This window comes from Pogoniulus pusillus, chromosome 4, assembly GCF_015220805.1.
Source record: "Pogoniulus pusillus isolate bPogPus1 chromosome 4, bPogPus1.pri, whole genome shotgun sequence".
Classification (NCBI taxonomy): domain Eukaryota; kingdom Metazoa; phylum Chordata; class Aves; order Piciformes; family Lybiidae; genus Pogoniulus; species Pogoniulus pusillus.
In genome coordinates, this window is record NC_087267.1 from 48,874,117 (window position 1) to 48,892,671 (window position 18,555).

Below are 18,555 nucleotides of genomic sequence, written 5' to 3' on the forward strand. Positions count from 1 at the left end.
AACATTCTCCTAACAGCCGAGCTAACCCTCCCCTGATGCAATTTGAGGCCATTTCTTCTAATCCTATCTCTTGTTACTACAGAGAAAAGACTGAAACCCACCTTGCTCCAAACCTCCTTTCAGGTAGTTGTAAGGAGTGATAAGTTCTCCCCTTGACCTCCATTTCTGCAGACTAGACAAACCCAGTTCTCAGATGGTCCTCAGAAGACCTCCTCTCCAGACCCTTAATGTCAATCAGCAAGACACCTGTTACTTCCCTCCATGCCTGTGTTTCCAGCCTTACTTCTTTCTGCCCATTCAAGTGTCTCTTTATTTCTCCTTTAATTCCTCTCACTTTGTTTTTCTGTGTTCCCATCCACCAAGTTCTTCTTTCTCCTACTTGTCTGGCCTTCCCCTTTGTTCATCTCTTTCTCCCCTCCACAACTCTTGTGTTCTCCACCTTCTCCCTAGTTCCTTCACCTTCCTTTGTGCACACTTTTTCACCTTTGACTAGCACCACACCTACTAGTTAACACAACCCTTGGTTTTCATGGAATCAACCAGGTTGGAAGAGACCTCCAAGATCATCCACTCCAACCTATCACCCAGCCCTAGTCAGTCAACCAGACCATGGCACTAAGTGCCTCATCCAGTCTTTTCCTGAACACCTCCAGGGATGGTGCCTCCACCACCTCCCTGGGCAGCCCATTCCAATGGCAATCACTCTCCCTGTGAAGAACTTCTTCCTAACATCCAGGTTAGTTGATGTCCAAATTCTCTTGCCTGCAGTACTCTATTCTTAACTCTTGCTCTGCAGCAGAATCACACTGGAAACTCTTGGGTTGCACACGAATAAAGGAACCTCCAAGGCTGCAGACCTTCCAGGAACAAACACATGAGAAGTACATAAATGCAGTCCACTACATTTCTTACTGCTGCTCTGGTATGTGTTAGAACAGAATTCTGTACAAAACTTAAAAGCAGATCATCTTTTATTTATACAACATCCCAAGTTATTGAGCCCTAGGAGTTCATTCCACTGTACTTTTTCTGCTTAAACGGCTAATGATGAAACCTGAGTAAATGCTTTTATTTGCATTCCTGTATTATTCACAGTTATACTAGCAACTCTAACTGTAGTTTTCTAAGCAATGGCTTTCATTTGTGGTAGTGTCTGGCGAAGCTCAGTAACCTACACAAAACTTTCATCACTGAGTTACCAGTGTGAATACAAAGAAAGCAATGTTCACCACACAGCTGTGTGCTAGCAAAGACAGGAGAGACCAGTACCTTGACATAAAGAGTTAAGTATTTTTATCAAAGACCTGAAGTGCAACTGTGAAGCATATTCTTAACCCCCACTGGTTCTAACCTTGGTGGAACAAAACTTTATTGATGTTGCTGAAGGGAGGGAAGGAGGTGCTTACTGTTGTCAGAATTCAGTTTCTGATACCATCAACTGGGCAAATTTTAAACAGCACTCATGCATTCAAAACAAAGATGCACTATCTATATAAAATAGATGAAGCAACATTTGCTACACTATGCAAGAGATACAATTCTCATCAGGGAGGACGGCAAACACTTCTGAAATGAGAAGTTTAGTTTTTAACAGACAATAATTTTTCCTCTGAGGGAGAAAACTGTATTTGTTATAGAGGTTTGTGGTTTGGTTATGGTTGGGTTTTTCTGTAGGGTTTAGGAGCAAGGTATTCTTGGGGATTGCTTGTTTTACACATTCGTGGATTTTTATCTAAGAAAACTTAGAGTGTAACTGCCTACATCAGTACAGATTCCAGAGTTGGAAAGAGGCAGGAAAGTAGATAGTTCCTGCCTCATGCAGCACATCACACCCTCCTTCTGGCAGAGGCCATGCTGTGGTTCAGGATGTCCTTTACAAGCCCCATTGGATGCAGAAACCCAACTCCTTCCACTTCTCTCTCCTCCAATAGCTGACTCTAGACTGCAGGCTGCCATGCAGACATCACTCAGCTAATAAAACATTTTCTGCAAGGTTACATTGCACATCCAGTCCCAAAGTATACTGCAACTTGACAGCCTCTGTAATGCTTGTGATCAGCTCTCTTGCAGGAATGGAGTAGGCAGGTACAAAAAACCAGCTTATACTTTAAACCCACAAGTTCTACTACACTGCCCATCCCTAGTTTGCCTCCTCTGCCAGGAAACCAGTGATGCAGTCTTTTCACTGACCACAAAATAGGAAGCACTGCCTCTTCCCTCTGCCCTGCCATACCCTCTAATGGAAGGAGCCAAAAATCTACTTATGGGGAGAACTAAGCATGCTATGACGAAATAAAAATGGTTTCCCTACAGTGCAGAAATATCTGCATGTATCAGCCATACCAGTCCTCAAAGCACCAAGGTGAAGGGATTATTTCTATTCATTGCTGGCAGAGAGGTTTTGGAAATAGTCTTTTGTTGTCTGAAACTGTGCAGCTATTTGCTTATCACAGCCACTCATTCATCTGGCACAGTGCAAGTACATGATAAAAAAAGAGTACCTAATGTGGAACCAATTAGCAGAAAGCCATGCATGCTTGTTGTATCATTAGGACAGCATTATCTGAACATGGCTAAGTGGCTGCAATACAACACACTACACCGCCACTTTTTTGTCTCGGTGCACATGTTTATCGACTAAACAAAGATGACTGTAATGCACTCATAATAAACATTAATGATCAGTCAGCCATAGAAACTGCTCTCTAAATTAATATACTGTAATACACTCAAGCACGGCAGAATTATGTTGGGCTGAACTGATGCTTAACCAGCGCTTCCATCTCAAGGGATTATGCACTTGCAGTTGCAGGCAAGTGCATTTTTAAGATTGCGTTTATTAATTAAATTAATCTGACAAGTTACTGGACAAAGGGTTGGTGTATTAGGATAAAAAATGGGTTTTAATTGTATAATTATTCACTGGGGATTCCTCTGACTGGAATAGATCAGAGCTTTTAAAATAAATTAATACGCTTCTTCCATTTATGCAGACAGGCTGATGTTTCCAGTTCCTGTCAAGACACAGCAGTATCCAGCCTTAACAGCACTCCCCCCACTTCCAGCTGCACCAAAACAAAAAGCTGCCGTAAAGCACGGGAGGAAAGTTCCAAAAGCTGTTTTATCAGGTGAACATAAAGCCCACCCAGTTTTAAATCTCAACTGAAAAACACCACCTTTTGTTCCACGGTTTCTCTGTTTACACTAAATCGTTTCTTAAGAAGTGTACCGAGGACCCAGTTAGTTGTTGGCTTGTCTGAAACTATTCCTCCATTAATTCGCAAGCATCAAACGTTTCCCACCTGGCCAGTTTGCATCATAACTGCCTGCACGAGGCAGGAAATTACATGGCAATATTTTAACTACAACTGTTCAATGCATGATGTCCACAGAGCTGCCAAAGCAGTCTAGTGTTTTAGAGGAGAATTCAGGTCATTGATCTGTGTAAAGGGCGCACCAGTAGAGTTCACATGTTCAAATTACCAAGCAGCAAGGAGCTGCTTCAAATCTAACCTTGGACCAAACTTCCTTCCATATTCAGTGTTTATCAGAGCTCCCCTCTGTTCACATCAGCACATCCCACCTGCAGCATCTTAATTGTTAAAGTCACATCCCACGCACGATTTCTGCAGGCACTTTGGAATTACAACTGAACAACAATTTAAAAACAACAAGACACTTGAAGAGCTTGCAGCATCAGCTGTTTTCTTGGTGCTAGAATTGTACAGACTCTGTTAAAATGGCTCTTTGCTCATCTTGCCACCACAACTCAAAGAATTCTTTTCTGCAGCGCAAAATAATACATTCGTCACCCGAGACAACACAGTAATGAGAGCTATAGGAAGAAGAAACAGAAAAGAGAGTAGAAAGTCAGATGTTTCTATACTAAGTTGTGAAGGATGGAAGCACCCTCCACAACCAACTACTCAGCTCTAAAGTTATACTTAAAGTGTGAATTATGGGTAAAAGGTTCCTGTGTCAAGTTTGTTACCCCCATGTCTTGTCGAGGCAATTGTCTTACCTGCTAAGGCATACAGTGAGCTCCAAAGGCCAGCTAAAATCTGCTTTTTGTCTCATGGCTCAGTGACATTAAGTGTGACTTAAATAAACCCCTGTACTGGATCAGAAAACCTGAGGTCACATGAAAGGAAGAACTGACACGGCAGAAACGAACTCAGTGAATCAAAATTTGTTTAAGCCATTTTGGCAGGTTAACTTTTTAAATCAGAAATATTTATGTGACATCAAGTATCTCCTTGTCCTCCTGAAGGTGACACAAGCAAAGATTTATGCCTCTTCACTGCCTCTGTGTATTCTGACTAATTTGACAGAAATGTGATCGTGCATCACTGCATGATCTGGATCAGATTTTTATTGAGGGCTGATCTGCATGCATGCATATTTGGTGACACTGATCACAGAACCACTGCCCCACTAGGCTTCTACCCCAAAGACTTCATCACCCTATCCAAAGGTATTTGTCTATATTTAGGTACATTACAGAGCAGTTCTCAGATAAAAGATTGTAGAACAACAAATTAAGCCATAGCAGGCAGCTGAAAGATGACTTATTATTAACTGGAGTCTGCTATTGGACCTTATTCATACTTTAACAAAAAGTCAGCTACATAAAAAAATCTTACCAATTCCCTACTGCCATGTAAAACTATTTGCTGTCATTGCACCTGGTTTATTACCTTTCTCTCTTTAACTGCAGCCCCAAACAGGCACAAATTATCATCTCAGGGAAAAAAAAAAAAACAACATTTCTAAGATCTGCAAAAGAATAAATCCTATTTCCCACATAAGAAATCTGACGCTGGTAACATACTGCAAAAATGACCCACTTTAGGTCATCAGTCTTCACAACACAACTAGAAGACCCCTCAGAGGTACTCAAGAAATCACTGGCATCCTGTTCTTTTTGAGCTTTCAAATGTACATACGGTAATGGCTACAACCTAAAGATACAAGTGCACGGTTGTGTAGACACTTAAACCTATGCTAATGTTGCACAGATCTACATTGTTTATTTGATATTCTCCTGTCAACACATCATAAAAATGGAAAACAAAGAAATTTTGTATTATTTATGTGTTGAAACAATCTTTAGCATCTCTACAGTTTACAGTGTTGTTACAGACTAAAGGACTACTACAACAAAAGTGACATGAAGGTCTGAATTTAAACAAGGCATAAAGGAAAGCATAATGTTTTTTACTAAATAGAAGAATGCAGCAGAGTTAAAAAAAGCTCTTCAGGTGACCTGAAAGAGAAGCTCGTGCACTCAGCAAGTTCTATGTTATGCACATTCCAACAATGTTCCCTTTGATGTGTTTAATAAATATTTAATAAGTATATAAGCATAAGAGTGCAGAGTTTGAGGGGAAAAAAAACCAAGGGGCCAAGTCAGCTGTGGAAAAGAGCAAGGTCATACAGCAGAGGAGACTAACATGAAAACTACTCATTAATGTAATGATCAGAAGTAAATACGGTTGTCAGGCAAGGTTCTCCTCCTCTTAACTACTATAAACTGAAACTTTTAACTATACCTCTAGTTTTTCTCCAACAATGTTTACACACACTTTCAAAGGATGTAGACACAGCTTACCTCACCAGAAATGCTACTAAACATACTTACTTTACTCCTGTGGTTGAGAAAAAAACATTTCTTTAGACTGGCTGACATACAGTCTTAGCTGTTGGTCAAGTTAGTTTTACTACCTAGAAAGAATTCAGAGCCAGAATGGAGTAGTTTTCTGTTCTCTCAGAGTCAATTAATATTACACAGCAGATACACACATACCAAAAAACCTGACAACATAAACTAAATCAACAAACCAACAACCACCTTGCACAGTGCTCACCAGATTAGTTTTCAGGAACAGTGACACACTGAAACACAGCTTTCAAGAATCCCATCACTGAAACAAAACACCTGACAGGCATACTCTTTCTCCTTCCAAACATGTGCTTTTTATACTTGGCTTCACAGAACCACAGAACTTTAGAGGTTGGAAGGGACCTCCAGAGATCATTGAGTCCACCGCCCCTGCCAAGGCAGGATCTCCTAGGGTAGTTCACACAGGAATGCATCCAGGCAGGTTTTAAAAGTCTCCAGAGAAGGAGACTCCACAACCTCTCTGAGCAGCCTGCTCCAGGGTTCCATTACCCAAACTGCAAAGTTTCTCCTCATGTTGAGGTGAAACCTTCTATGTTCCAATTTGTACCCATCTCTCCTTGTCTTATTGCTGGTACCATGGAAAAGAGATTGGCCCCAGCCACTTGACACCCACCCCTCAGAGATCTGTAGACATGGATAAGATCTTTCCGCAGCCTTCCCTTCTCCAAACTAGAGAGTCCCAGATTTCTCAGTCTCTCTTCATAGGGGAGATGCTCAAGTCCCCCATCCTTGTGGTTCTCTGCTGTAGTTTTCCCAGCAGATCTCCATCTCTCTTGAACTGGGGAGCCCAAAATTGGACACAGTAGTCCAGGTGTGGTCTCACTAGGGCAGAGTAGAGGGGGAGAAGAACCTCCCTAGACCTGCTGAACACACTTTTCCTCATGCACTCCAGGATGCCATTGGCTCTCTTGGCCACAGGGGCACATGGCTGGCCCATGTAGAACTTGCTGTCCACCAGAACTCCAAGGTCTTTCTCCATGGAACTGCTTTCCAGCAGGTTAACCCCCAACCTGTACTGGTGCCTGTTGTTATTCATCCCCAGATGAAGAACCCTGCACTTGTCCTCATTGAACGTTACAAGGTTTGCCTTCCCCCAGCTCTCCAGCCTGTCAGCCTGTCTCCACTTCTCTTTATGTATTAGGAACACATCCCTGTAAGTTGCACCACCATGCCTCAGAGGGCTGCATGTCCATTTTACATTAAGGCCCAGATGGAGTAAAAGCATTTGGAACAGCCACAAGGCAGCAGCTCAAGAGAAGTCCAGCTAACACCAACTACATGTTCAAGGCTTCCATGCATCAATGCCTCAAAGAAGTGTTAGCTCTTTGATTCATGAAGAAGCAGTTTCTGCCACGCTTCCCTAATCAGATCTAGCACATATATTTTCCCTCAAAGTACTTTCACAGCTAGCAGGATTACAATGAAATTTGGTTCTGCTCCCCTAAACTACAGCTGCTGAAGCCAAGATCTTCAACTTGTACACTACCCTGCGCCATCTGGTAGACCCTGGTGAAAATAAGTGGGGCACCTCAAAAAGAAGTAGACTGTGCAGCATCAGTAGCTGTGTGTAGCAGAACTCTATGAATTTCAGTGGAGAAGTGTCATTTGGGGATCAAAAACCATTGCTTTTTCAGTCACTGATAGCAGACTTCTAAATGATTCCTCTGTTAATAGATTTAGCCAGGCATCTGTATGCTTTCATGAGGTTTCTTAGATGTTACTGTCATTTTTTTTCTCACCATCTGACATTAAATTCCCAAATTATCCCACAGGCAGATAAGGATCACTTGGCTCTAGAGCCAGTTCATTTCACAGTTTCTGTCTTCTGGGAATGAAACAAGTGAAAAAAAAATGAAAAAGAAACCAAAAGGTGACTTTATAATAACCACATTTATAATAGTTTGGCCCTAGTGGGTATATGGCTAGAACAAGAAGCTGGTTTAACCATTAAAAGCCACCTTACAAGTAAAATGACATTCCTATCCAAAACTTTTACTTACTGTTGGTACAAAAGAGAAAAGACAACAACAGGAAATCAAAGATTCCCCCATTTTACATACTTTTGCTGGTATTTAGTTGATACTTTTAATGGTTCTTTCTTGGTATCATTCTACACTCGAGACTGAGATATCTTCACATAGTTTTGAGTAAACAACCAGCCTCATTGCAAGGGTCTTTTGCAAAAGGCAGAGAAGCCTCTTCTAAGTAATTAAAAAAAACTTAAAGCATGAGAAAAGTTACCAAGTTGGCAGAGGAAATAAGAAATGCAATATTTGAAGCCAATAACAATTAAATACATAAAAATAATTAGCTTTCATGTCTATATCATAAGTGCCATTCTGCTTTCATTTCTACTTACCTATACATCAAATGTCACCAGGTTACCAGTTAAACAATCAAGGAGGTCACCACACCCAGAATTAAGACTTGCAAGTGGTATTAGAGGTGTCTTACATTTATGTAACACCACTATAGCGGAATCACAGAAATATTCCTGTTGGAAAAGGCCCCCAGGGTCACCAAGTCCAATCATCATCCCTACTCTGCAAAGTTCACCCTTACACCATGTCCCCAAGCACCACATCCAAACGACCCTTAAACACACCCAGGGTGGGGGACACAACCACCTCCCTGGGCAGCTCATTCCAGTGCCTGACCACTCATGATGGAAAAGAATGTTTCCCCATGTCCAGACCAAACCTACCCAGTGGCAGTTTGAGGCCATTCCCTCTTGTTCTATCACTGTTTACCTGTGAGAAGAGACCAGCAGCAGCCTCTCCACAACTCCTTTCAGGTACCTGTAGACAGCAACAAGGTCTCCCTTCAGCCTCCTCTTCTTCAAGCTACCCATCCCCAGCAACCACAGTCACTCCTTATCAGATTCATTCTCCAGGCCCTTCCCTAGCTTCGTTGCCCTTCTCTGCACTCGCTCCAGCACCTCCACATGCCTCTTTTAATGAGGTGCCCAACAGAACACAATACTCGAGGTGTGGCCTCACCAGAGCCAAGTACAATGGGGATACTCCTCTCCCTACTCCTGCTGGACACAGCATTTCTAATCCAAGCCAAGACACCACTGGCTTTCTTTACTTGCTAATATTGAGTTGTTTGCCCATTACAATCCCGGGTCCCCGGGGGACAGCTTTCCAAGCCACACTTCCCCAAGCATTCCCCAATATGCAGTACTAGAAGCTCTACCCGCAAAAAGAATTGTGCTCAGTTCAACAACTGTGGTTTTTATTTCATGTTTCCTGCAGCATTTTCCTTTGCAAGTCTCAGTAAACATATCTTTATCTCAATTTTACAAGCTCCTGACTGCAGAAATAAGTTTACTACTGTGAGTTTGTCATATCTGCTTAATCTTCAGCTGTCAAGAAAAACAGTTATGTGAGCCCAGATGCAGAGACAAAGCTGCAGACATAACTACAATTTACTCTGCTACTTGAATGCTCCTGCAAAAGAAATTCCTACCATTAGGCGAGACCAAATGAACATTGCCAAATAACCATGACCCAGCAGACATACCAAAGCAGGAAAGGTGATACCAAGCCTTCAGGCACTGGTTATTTCCTGGCTTCAGAGTTAATGTGAAAACTCAGCTAGAGGGTTTAATGGCATTCATGCATGCTTCAGAGTGTGCCTCTGGGCCCAAGGAAATCACCACTGTAATTCTATCGCACTGTGTTGTCACCATATGTCACTATGTCAGAGATCATCACTGTAACTCACAGAACAACTCATTCATAGAAAGGTTTGGGTTGGAAGGGACCTCCAAATGACATCTAGTCCCACCCTCCTGTAGTGAGCTGGGACATCTCCCAATAAATCAGGCTGCTCAGAACCCCATTAAGCCTGGCCTTCTGGGCAACCAGAAGGTCCAGTGTTCCATCACCCTCATGGTAAAGAGTTTGTTCCTAGTATCCAGTCTAAATTAATGCTTCTCTAACTTTAAACCACAGCCCCTTGTCCTATCATCACAGGCCTTTGTAAAGAGTTCTTCTGCAGCCTTCTTGTAGGCTCCCTCCAGATACTGGAAGGCCACTATTAGGTCTTCCCAGAACCTCCTCCAAGCTGGACAACCCTAGCATGCTCATCCTGTCCTTGTAGGAGAGGTGCTTGCTGATCCCCTCCTCTGGGCCTGCTCCATCTGGTCCATGTCCTTCCTGTGTTGAGGACTCCAGACCGGGACACATTACTTCAGGTGAGGTCTCACCAGAGCAGAGTGGCAGAATCACCTCTCAATCTGTTGGCCACACTGCTTTTGATACAGCCCAGGATGCAACTGGCCTTCTGGGCTGCAAGTGCACATTGTTGGCTCATGTCCAGCTTTTCATCCTTTTCCACACAGCTGCTTTCTATCACCTCATCCCCTAGCCTGTATTGATAATGAGGATTGTACTGATCCAGGTGCAGAACCCTGCACTTGCTCTTGTTGAACCTAATAAGGTTCACCTGGGCCAAACTCTTCAGCTTGTTCAGGTCCTTCTAGATGACATCATATCCCTCTAGCACATCGATAGGACCGCTCAGCTTGCTTTCATCTGCTGATGGTGCCCTTGATGCTGCTGTCTGTATCATTGATAAAAATATTAAACAGTTCTGGTTCCAGTACAGACTCCTGAGGGACATCACTTCTCACCAGTCTCCATCAGGACATCAAGCCACTGACCATTACCCTCTGATTGCAACCATCCAGACAACTCCTTATCCACAGAACAGTCACCCATCAAATCTGTATCTTTCCAACCTGGTGAGCAGGGTATTGTGGACACCTTGCAGAAGTACAGATAGATGACATCCATCCCTTGTCCTCTGATGTAGTCACTCCATCATAGGAGGCCACTAGATCTGTTAGACAGCATTAGCCATCCTGTTGGCTGTCTTGCATCTCCTCCCTGGCCTCCATGTGCCTCATCAGAGCTTCTAGGAGAATCTGCTCCATGATCTTCCCAGGCACAGAGGTGAGGTTGACAGGTTGGTAGTTCCCAGGGCCCTCCTATCTACCATTTTTAGGAATGGGTGTAATGTTTCCTTTCTTCTAGTCTCCAGGGACTGCCCCTCACTGCCCTGACTTTTCAAGTATTACGGAGAGTGGCTTGGCAACTACATCATCCAATTCTCTCGAGACTCTTGGGATGCATCTCATCAGGTCACACAGACTATGTTTGTTCAGGTTCCTCAGGTAGTCACAAACCTGATCTTCACATACAATGGGACAGACTTCCCTGCCCTTATCCCCAGCTTGTGGTTCTTTAGCTTAATGGCCACTAAGCCATAGCCTTCCAGCAGCTCTGTCTGCTGCCCATGCTGCATGCATTTGGGCTGTTGGTTGTGTCCCCTTTTTGAGAGAACATTCCTTAATTCCCTTAAGGTGTCTCCATGAGGCTTCCTGTTGGTTGCTAACAACTACATCTCTGTGAATGCTCTTCTGGAAGCTTTGATATTCAGCTTTATGGCCACAATTCCACAGTGTCAGACCACAGACAGAAACTCCCTGACAGCTGTGTGAGCCGTATAGAAAATAAAGCCTGAAGTCTTGTCACACTCTGAGAAACCTAGTGAAATACAAGCAGGCACAGCCACAAAGTCAGCTGCAGTCTTTGCTAAGAATTTACAAAAGAAACATTCCCAGAATATATTAATTTAAAAAAAAAAGTCAAAGCTGTCTTCAGAATGAAGAAATCAAAGAAAAGCCCTTAGGTCAGACATCACTGAAGGGCAATGAAGTTACACTACTGACAATTTTTCTTACTATGGCCAGGACTGTGCCGTAGCCCAGCTCATGTCACCTGAAACTTTTAAGACCCCATTTTCAGCTCTTCACAACTTTATTTGTGGGATGAAAATTTTCCAACCTCAAAAAAATCACTAAGATAGAAGCTCAGGAAAGGATTACTGAGAAGACTAAGTGAAAAGAAATGGGATTTGAACACGATAAGAGAGAAAAGATGTGATAAGAAGAAGCTGGAATGAATCTCAACTGGGGATAATAAGCAGAAAATCTTTGCCCCACTAATGTAGCTTGAAATAAAACCTGAGATTGTTCTCTCACCCCTTTTTACCCCTTTTCTACCAGTGTTAATCAGCTGCTACATCATCTTACATTGCTTGGCTCAGAAAGAACAACCCACAATTGCTATTAGCTAATCTACCACATCAGGACTCAAAAATCTCAGGATTAGCTGTCTGGAGTTCTGTCTTGACAATGACCTGCACAACGAATTATGTTTTTCAAAATTCACAGTTTATATATAGACACAAAGCCACAGAGTTTGTTAGGAGAAATCATGTGCTTCCAAAAACTAAATCTTCAGCAATGCCAGAGATAAAAGTTTGCTTCAGAAATGTGATTTTAGGTCCCTGTGCACATGTGCCAGAGTCCTTGTTTTTAACTGCAGGCTAAGAACAGTATTTTTTTTTATCCACATAAACTTTTCTTCCGCTTCTGCACAGGAGAATATGATCTGGAAGAACTACCTAATATCTACTGAAAAACATTACTGTCTTTCCCTCCTAAGTCATGTAGGGGATGCTGCTAACAGAGGCAAGACTTGCATACAGAGAAGACAAGAATGGATGGTCTCACAGCTGATGTGCATGATCTGGATTACATTTTTGCCTCTGCCACTGAATTCTAATGAGATGCATTACAAGACATTAAACAAAAGCATTCTCTTAGAGTTGAAGGCTACCTGTAAGTTTGCCAAGAGATAAAACGTAAGATGACAGAGCAGTTCCCTGAGAAGCACTGATGCTAGTTTGCTTCCCTTGACTGACAGACCTGCCATGTTCCCCGAATGGTGAAAACTGAACTACAATCCTTACTTGTGCAGTAGTTTAAAATCATGGGAAAATAATTTAAATTAACACTTATCTTTGGGTTACCCCAAAACCTGAGACAGACAGAGTCAGAGATGCTTTGCTCTTCAAAGAACTAATAGGGAGACTAGTCTGACATAAATATGTGTCTTGAAATAAAAGCAAACCAAGTACAGCCAAGCACACTGCACAAAAAACCCAAGTAACAGCACAAAAATCCAAGTAACTGGACACATAAGCCCTTGATTCTCAGAGGTAACTGCAGCCCCCAGATTTAGTAAATGGTAGCACTCACAGGATTCAAATTCGAATCACAGGAATCATTAAGGTTGGAAAAGACTCCAAGATTAAGTCCAACCATCAACCCAACACGATCAATGTCCAATAAATCACGTCCAGAGTGCCACATCTCACATTTTTTTAATACCTCCAGGGATACTTGCTCCACTCCTTCCCTGGGCAGCCTCTTCCAATGCCTGTCCACTCAGTAAAGAAAATCTTCCTAATACCCACTCTGAACCTACCCTGGCACAACTTGAGGATATTTTCTCTAGTCCTATAGCTCGTTACTTGAGAGAAGAGACCAACACCCACCTCACTGCAACCTCCTTTCATGTAGTCATAGAGAGCAATGGTCTTCCCTTTGCCTTCTCTTCTCCATATCCCAGATCCGTCAAGCTGCTCCCCAGAAGACTTGTTCTCCAGACCCCTCAGTAGCTTTATTGCCTTTCTCTGAACAAGTGTCAGCACTTCAGTGTCCCCCTCATGTGCCACAGTGCCCAAAACTGAACACAGTACTCAAGCTGTGGCCCCACCTGTGCTGAGTATAGGAGAGCAGTCACTTCCCTACTGCTGGACACACCATTTTTGATACAGGCCAGGATGCTGTTTGCCATCTCAGCCACCTGGGTGCATTGCTGGCTCGTGTTCAACTGGCTGTCAACCAACACTGCCAGGTCCTTTTCTGCCAGGCAGCTTTCCAGCCACTGTTCCCCAAGTCTGTAGCACTGCCTGGGTTGATGTGACTCACTGATTTGTTCTGCCTGGGTGCCTCTGTAGAGCCTTCCTACCCTCCTTCTCTATTTAATGTAACCTGCAAACTAAACAAGAGTACAGCTGATCCCCTCAGCCAGGTCACTGATTAAAACATTCAACAAGACTGGCCCCAAAACTGAGGAATTTCTTACAAATACATGGCTTGTTCCACAACATTCTGTATTTGCATGACTGGAGGATTGCCATTTCCTATGTGTTTGTCAGCTCATGCTACTCACTCCCTATCTGCAGTCACTGTCTGTGTATGCCATGGAAACTACTGTCTCTACAGATCAAAGATTACAATTCCCAAAGACAGAGGGAGCAGGAAGAAGAGAAAAGCTCTCAAGTAATATTCATTGAATCCACATCACAAAGCAAATTCAGTAGTAAGGAATGATAGAATTCGTAAGCATGGAAAAAGATCTCAAGTACAGGCAGGAAAGAGATTTCTTTTTTTCTTCTTCCCTCAAATGTTGTTTCTTAACCTAGATACATCAATGATTATATTCAGCTGTCTCTCTCTTTACAATGCCTCATCTTTCACAACAAAAGTGCTTATTTTCTTTAGAGTCAGGGACCATGTTAGGGTGCAACCAAACCACTCTAGTATACTGGCAATGCCAACTGCCAGTCTCTCATTTGATGCAAAGAAAGTATTTTTGACAACTGTCTCCTTGAAAAGGCACCAAGTTGCCAGTTTTCAAGCTGCCAGACTTGAACAGCATAAATGTACAGCAGAATTTGTGTCTTTTATAACATCCCAGCAGTGCTGCTAAAATAAAGGTATTTTGCAATACTTTTTAAATTACTCTGCTTTTTCACTCTAAGATACTGCTGACTAAAGTTTTCCCTTCACTTTTCACCACATATTCTGAAGGGGTTTTTGGAAGAAAAATCTCCATTAAACCCAATACAAAACTGTATTTTCCAATTTAATTCCTTCATTAGTTTTGTTGCTTAAATTTTGATACTGTCCACATACCTTGCTTTATAAAGGGAATTTTAGTTGGTTTTTTTTTTTAATATATAAAAATCCTAACCAGAATTCTTTGATCCTGGATATGAAATAGCTGCTGCATTTCTGCAGTTCAGCTGAGTCAATGAAGTGGGGGATGTGCAGGAAAGCTGCCAGACACAAATGTCATTTCTTTTTCCTTCAAACACTAAAGGGAGTCAGCCTTCATGATTCGGCCCTCACACAACTTACAAGCAGGTTGCCTGTGGTTCCCACAGTCAGTGTGTATCATCTTATTTGTCTGGCAGTGGTTTATGTTGGTGTGGGGCCTGGAAATCCAAAACACCACCTGTGGATGTGGTATGTAGCAAGAACTACTAAAACTATTACTGGGGAGTCACTCTCAGGCCATGTTGGCTGCTCAATGCATTCCTGAGCAGCTGGATCCCCTAATTTCCACCTCTCAGAGCTGCTTTGTATGCCTCTAGCCACAGCAAGATCTTGGAGTGCAATTTATATTGTCTGCAGGCTGACAATCCTTATTGTAGAGTTATAATGTTGGGTTTGATATCATCACAAAACTCAAAGCCATTTATAATTGTAATTAAAAAGAAATAAATAAAACAGGAGTTCAGTTTCAGTACTGCAGTGCCTACTAAACTGCCACTAAAGTGACAGTTCTCTGGTGCTGTCAAAATTAAACTAATCCTGTCAGCACAGCCCAAACACAGCTATGCACAGACCCTTTACACCAAAGACTGTTGACTATAAGTAAGCTATCTAAAAAAAAACCAAACAACATCAAACCCCACATTAAATTTCAAACCAGTAAAAAGAATACCCACACAAACATGTGGAATACCCACTTAGCACAGTCACACCATGGCTTCATAGATCTAGCCACTTCCGTTTCAAAGGGCATTGGGGAGAACAAAAAACACCACTTAGCCATTTCCCCAGCAATACTATCATAAAACATACATTCAGTTCAGAAGAACTTTTCAAATACACCTTCCCATGTTTATTTACTTTTTTAATTCCTGCTCTAAAAATGAAAAACCACACAGGGAACTCAGTTTCATTTCACTCACAAAAATTAGTTCCATCTAGTATTATTGCATGTATTTGTCTGAAGACACTAGAATAAGTGACTTGAATAAAAGCAACCTCAAAGAAATAATCTCTTGGTTACAGAAGCATCACTGCCTGACTTAGATCTATTCTGAGACCTCTCAAACTGCTAGATCTGAAGCTAAAATGGCTCATTATTTTTAGGCAGCATACCAAAGGTCTGTAACACATCAGTGGGAAAAATCACACTTAGGTGATTTTTGGAGTAGTACGCAAGGTTCCTACATTCAACGGCCCTGACTACTGCTCCATATCAAAGCTTATTCCAGCATCCAGACCACCTAGGTGGGACTTGCAAAGGTAAGAGGCCAGGTAAAAAGAAGTTGAGCAACCATTCAGCTCAGAGACTAAGAGGCCAACAGCTCCTCTGTGCAAAAACAAAACACCAACAAAACCACAACACAACCAAGCCAAAACCTCAGCAAGGTTATCAACACAAGATACGATATGAAGGACAGCAAACTCCTAGCTGTGTACTCAGTTTTCCTTATGGGAAGAGGAAAGACGTCTAACTGGGAGTGAGCCCTCTCAGACCGCAGGCAAATTGCTTACCTTACCACCAGTGCGGTTAGAGAGACTTAGCCTCTTTTGTCTGCCCTAAAAGGTTCCAGCCTTTTGATGGACTAGGTAGTTTAATCCACTTTAACTACATCTTGTGTCATCTTCTGCCAGGAAAATTTACTACCAAATCACAAGGTCATCTCTCAGACATCTGGAAAGGTTGCAAGGAAGGTTTCACATGCAAACATGACCCTTGTGCCAGTGCACAGCAATACAGATATACATTACATGCCAAATAGCTGACACAACATGTAGAAAAGGCCTGAAAAGTGAACTATATGTATCTTTCAAAAGGGGCAAAGAATTCACTTCCAAAGGTAGTAAAGATGAGGACAGAAAACGCTAAAAGCACAACATAGCATACAGACTTTCACATACAGCTGTTCTTTAAAAGATACCTCATAGTTTACAGTCTTGGATCTAAACATCCACAACCTATACCATATCCAGACAACCACATAATTCTTACTGTAATCTTCATCCCATTTTCTCCATCTCTTGTGAGGTTTTGTACTGGTACAAGCTGCAATTCTGCAACAGGACTCATGCAGAAACTTCTGTCCTGCTTTAAGTCAGTGGGGATGGCTACGAGTGCAAATTCACCTATCTACCATCAAAGTGACCAACTTTGTCACATGTTCTTAATGTACAGGAATCCTATACAGCCTGTCCCAGCTACCTCCTCCTGCAAATAACCACAAGGCTCAGTTCTCGGACTGAGGCATAAGCACCTCACGTAAATAGCCTCGTCTAGTAGCTGTTACAGTACAAATCTCGTCTCATTACGACCATTGAATCATATCACTGTCAGAAAAGGCAAAATGAAACCGCCCCGCAGAGAGGACACAGGGAAAGCCCTCCCGACCACGGCCTGCCCGTACCCGGTGGAGCAAAACAGGGGGCAAGGGGAGGGTTGGAAACGCAAGACCACCCAGTGGGTTGCTCCGCCTTTAGATACGGCACCTTTCATCTAAAGGGCTGTGCAACAGACTGTGAGAAGCACGAAGAGGCTTGGCACACGCCTCTATGTGTCTATACGCACCTCCGGCGCCCTCTTTCTCAGAGCCCCCGGGGGTCCCGCCTGACGCGCCGCAAGGAGCCCAAGGGCCCAGGCCGAGCTGCGCCGCCGCCGCCGCCTCCAAAACCCACCCCCGCTGCAGTTGCTCCCCTGCGGGAAGCCACAGCCGCTTTTACTGTACCTCGCCGGGAGGACACCGTCGCCGCCCCGGGGAAACTGCTGCGAGCCCTGAGGATGAGAAGCCAGGGCAGGCCAGCGAAGCCTGGTCACCTCCGCACTCCCTGGGGCGGCCGGCCGAGCCGGCCTCACGTACCTGATGGCGGCGAGGCCTGCAGGTCCCACAGGTGCTTCTCACAGCCAGGGCAGGCCGAAACAGCACCGCCCCAGGCCGGCCTCAGCTCGAGCGGCCGGAGCAGGGGCGCGGCCGCGGCACCGCTGACCCCTGGCGGGCAGCGCAGTGTGGGGGAGCAGTTGCTGGGCAGCGCCGTTGGCAGCCCTAGCCTCCGGCCCGGGGCGCTGCCGTGCCGAGCACCAGTAGCTGAAGCGGAGATGGTCGAGGGGTTTAGGGGACAGGAAGTTCTCGCTGTCGGAAGCAGGCTGGTAGGGCAGGGTGGTGTGCTGGGGGCTCGGGCCGGCCCACCGCCGTCGTTAAATACAGGTGCGGGGGCAGGGACGCAGCTGCAGGCGCCAATGCCGCCAGGTGTCGGGGATTGCGGGGCCGCAGCCGCTCGGTTTCGTTTCGTGCAGGTGTCGGAGGCAGAAGTCGAGACGCGACTGGGGCAGGGCGTGGTGGTGGTGTCTGCGCGGACCTGCTGGGCGGCTGAACTGGGAAAGCAAGACCAGATGCAAGAGCAAAATGTGGAAATTAACCTATTTTAATTGCTAACTAAATGAATTATTTTTCAAGCTTTTGAGCCTTGCCATATGACTGCCATGGGGAGGAATGAACACAGTGACAAAGCTCCAGGGAGGGGGACCCACAAAAGGGAGGGGGCTCATGCTTTCATTTGCAATTTATTCAAGTGATGCAGAGAAGAATTGGATGTGGCCCTGTGCTGTAAGGCATGCACATGGTAGGATCCGTGCTGCAAAGTCTGGTGGTATTGCTCGCTCTCTGCCCAACGAGTGGACTCTCGGTGTCTGCCCAGTGTCATTTTCCAGTCTGTATGACCAACATTTATCTGCTCCACATACTTTATTTAGCAAGCATGTAACACTAGGTCTATGGAAGTGTCTAGGTCCATGCAAGCATCCCCATGCTGTTAGAAGTCCAAAATACCAACTGCAACCTAACAAAGGACTCCTCCCAAGTTGATCCTTCATTTTACAGGTTCACTGGGATTGTGCCAC

The 18,555-nt window shown here is 43.9% G+C and overlaps 1 protein-coding gene across 2 annotated transcripts in view; it reads right to left on the bottom strand.

Moving 5' to 3' along the window:
- The window catches only part of ARHGAP8 (Rho GTPase activating protein 8), a 76,858-nt gene extending 59,237 nt beyond the window's left edge, over nt 1–17,621 (bottom strand). Inside the window, exon 1 of one of the 2 annotated variants that reach the window (XM_064142847.1) lies at nt 17,519–17,621. The gene's annotated coding sequence lies outside the window, so the exon portion shown is untranslated. Of the gene's footprint in view, nt 1–17,386; nt 17,405–17,518 lie in introns of those variants that run through there. The other variant, XM_064142848.1, reaches the window with a different exon arrangement.
- Between the last annotated feature and the right edge of the window lie 934 nt (nt 17,622–18,555).